This window comes from Brassica napus, chromosome C2 (genome assembly GCF_020379485.1).
Source record: "Brassica napus cultivar Da-Ae chromosome C2, Da-Ae, whole genome shotgun sequence".
Lineage (NCBI taxonomy): Eukaryota > Viridiplantae > Streptophyta > Magnoliopsida > Brassicales > Brassicaceae > Brassica > Brassica napus.
Window position 1 is genome coordinate 53,719,644 of NC_063445.1, and position 3,804 is coordinate 53,723,447.

The following is a 3,804-nucleotide window of genomic DNA, read 5'->3' on the forward strand; positions in this document are numbered from 1 at the left end:
TCCGTACGAAAATTATCACATAACATAGATACATCCATGTCTTTTAAACTATGGTTACATCCTATATATACATTTGAAAAATCATGAATAAAAATTTCACACTTATATCTCCCCATAAAATAAAATTTGAAATCCCTAAACTCCTAAATGTTAGTTATAGTTGGTTTACTATGTTCTAAACAAACACTTAACTGATTATTAAACCAAATTAAAATTTGATTATGCTCAGTAAACCACAAACACTACAAGAAAACAGTCAAATAGCCATGGATTTTTTCATTGCTAGAGAATCTGTTGCTAAAATGCAGCAGGCGACAGACGGCTACGGATAGAAGCCGTGGCGTCAGCACCGACGCTATCTCCAATCCGTCGCTATTCCGTAGCTCGTTCGTAACAGATTTGCGAGGGAGTTAACCGTAGCTATTAGCGACAGCGTATCTACTGAATTTTTCGTTGCGCATTGGCAACACTTTTAGCGAAAGATTTAGCGTAGCTAAATAGCCACAAAAATTAACTACAATTTTGTCTTAGCCAAGTTGTAGCAAAAGTAGCCACAGATTTAGTTACAGATATTTTGTACCTAAAATATTGGATTCGGATTAGCAACAAAATTTTAGCAACTGAAAGTTGATTTTCGTTTTGTATTATCCAAATTGATTTTAAAACATTACAGCATAAAAAAATCTGAAATTCCCAAAACAGAATAGAAACATTGCATTCGTTACTAGTAGAAAACAAAATATTAAATCCAATAGGTGGAAACTAATGACATAATAAAAGTTCAAACTAAACACAAAAGATTCCAGTTGTTATGTCTTCAGTTGATTGTAGAAAGTCATCAACATCATCTAGATTCTCTGCTCATTGGTGCTAGGAGGTGAGGATGGAGAAGGATTGGTAGTTGCATCAGTGCTTGCCACTCCTCTAGCTTCACACAAAGCAGTGAGCTGCTAGCTCATCAAGTAGACAGTTTCAGTCAAACTAATCAACTCCTTCTCTGAACAAGATTGACGAGTAAGAATGACGGCCTGGTGGATCAATGTGATAATTGTTCTCCATTTGTGTTGTTCCACGTCCAAACAAACATCTTTTGTGTGGCTTGACTGCCTAAGAAACCAGAGAACAAGAAACACAATTACTAAACTTACAATAAAGCATAACACTGCCACATAGCCATAACAAAAGAAAAAGGTAATCAAACATTTACCAATAAGCAATAACACAAAAAGAGTCGCAAGGGAAATACAGAATCTTAACAATAACAATAGACTCAACTTTATTCAACAGTATTCATGTGGATCTTCCCCTCTAAGTCAGTATTGCTGGCTCCTCACCCATCTACATGATCTATAAACACAAGGCAAATAGTATAAGAGTCGCAAGGAAATACTGAATCTTAAAAGTACATAATAAGACAATAAGGACAAGATTCTTGTACGATATCTTATTTGACCTTGGCATAAGATTTAGAACAGAAATGTGTTGATGTATACCTGCCTAAGATGTGTTCTTCACGAAAGTTGTTGCGCCTTGTCCAATAGTAGCTTTTGTAGGGAAATTGCCTTTTCTTGGTGGATGCATACTAGAGCCCTAAATCAATGAATCACATAGTTTAAGAAAAGACTTAAAGAAGATATGAAAACGCAGAGACTTAGTCCCAGCTCAATTTTGAAATATAAACCATAAGCTGACTGAAGACACATAAATTGATAGAAGAAATGAACCCAGATTAACTTGAGAATATGAACCCTAATTTGACTGAAGACGCAGAGATTGATATAAGAAATAAACTCCAAATCGATTTGAAAACATAAACTCTAACCTACACCCATAAACCAATCAAAATCGCACTAGTGAAGAACAATATATTGCAACAGAGTTTTGGAAAAGAGAAGTACCATTAAGAGAAGCTCTGGTAATTTGTCGTGAATGAGAAGTGGGATAGGGTTGGTCTTTGTCGGCGATGAGAGTGTTTGTTTCCACGGAGAAGAAGAGTTAAAAGGAAAGTGTAGAAATATTTTGGCGGAGAAATTTGGGAAATTATTTTATGGCAGTAATTGAATATTTTGGAGAAAATTTCGGGCGCCATTACAAAAATTTGGCGTGAAAATTTTTCTCTCCACCGCCAAGCACTCGTGATTTAGGGACCTTGACAGGTTTTTATTAATTTCGATGTTTTTTCTAGACTTATCTATATATTGTTAGGAAAATTCAATATGCAGCGATGTTATAACATTTTCAAATTCAAACTTTATAATAAAATTTATTAAACTCCAATATATCAATATATATAAATAAGTTTGCGTACATATGGTAATTGATTGAACGTCACATAATTATTCAAAGAAAATAAAAACATATCAACATAATAAATTGATAAAAGGATAAAAGTGTATAAGGCATGAGTTTTTTTTTTTAAAGTAAAAATTCTTTTTATTTCTAATAAAAAATTAGCTTGTTTTAACTCTTTTAACATATGAGAGTATATTATAGGGTTTAGGGTTTGAGGTTTAGGATTTGAGGTTTAGGGTTAAAGTTAAAATTGGAATAGAAAAATCAGACAAGAAATTGGTCATATATGTATCCTCAAATAATAAAACTTCCATACCATTTTAAAAACTTAACTTGAAAAAAATTAAACATTCTTGACCTTGTTATACATACCGATGAAATGTCACAATTAACATAAACTATATAAGTAGAGCTATAATGTTCAATATAAACCTAACAAAAGATCCTTGACAATTACTATAAGTGACTAAACTTAAACCAGCATATGTGTCTAGCCATTAATTTTACCGAACTACTGCTGTTAATATATGTGCATCAAAAGTTTATCTTAAAACATAAAATTCAATTTGCATTGTAAAATTAATCGATAATCATCTTATTAATACATACATTATATATATATATATATACGAAATATTATAATTTATATTAATTTGATTATTTTTCCTATTTGTAGCATTGTGAGGATATAAATATATGTAGCTAATCAATCTCTAACCAAGACGTAGCTATTCAGCTACAGACCACCTACAAAATTTTTCTATAGCTATTTAGCTACAGATTGCTACAGTTAGCAACAAATTTAGCTACAAAAATAAATTTATGTATTATGTTGCTATATTTGTAGCTAATAAATTTGGTTAGAGAAACTCTTTCGCCAGTCCTTAGCTAGTTTACTGAATTCTTGTTGTGAAAGTACCTGGTTACAATCCAATCTTGGTTACATTGGATTGGGTTTTTGTTCTGGTTCATTCTGCTCTGATTTATTTTTGGAGGTTTGATGGTTTTAATTCTGGTTTACATCACAAACCATCAAAACCAACATTCGTGTGGAAACAAGTGCATAACTTTTGATTCGAAAATATATAGAACTTAATAATAGTTCCCGGGTGTTGCTAAAAAATGACAGGTTTTGGGAAATAGCTCGTAGGTGCTGTCCGCTTTTTTGTTTTAGAATAATTTTATGTTTTTCTATAAAAGTTAATTGGTGTTTCTGATTAAATCCAAGCTTCTTATACATGTAATATATTATTGGCTTTATATGTATATTAGCTTTTCTTGTTTTAGTAACTAATACCCCACTAAAACATATCTACTCGTCAACTTTGGCAATTTGTCTTTTGATTAATCTGTAATTTTTTTTAATTCAATTTTCGGTTCTCAGCGTTTGGCTCATTCTGTACGCTAGGAGGAACATTTGGTGCATTGCTCAGCGGTAAAATGGCAATTGTACTAGGAAGAAGAGGAGTAATTACATTTCTTACCTTTTCATAATCTTGAAATTTTGTTTAG

At 32.0% G+C, this 3,804-nt stretch overlaps 1 long non-coding RNA gene across 1 annotated transcript; it reads right to left on the reverse strand.

Annotated features, from left to right (window-relative positions):
- Positions 1-631: 631 nt before the first annotated feature.
- LOC106368376 lies at positions 632-3,166 on the reverse strand. Its single transcript, XR_001274021.3, has 3 exons — positions 1,899-3,166; positions 1,494-1,590; positions 632-1,347 (listed from the first exon to the last, which is right to left on the reverse strand). It is a non-coding gene; the product is annotated as an uncharacterized LOC106368376 (long non-coding RNA).
- Positions 3,167-3,804: the final 638 nt, after the last annotated feature.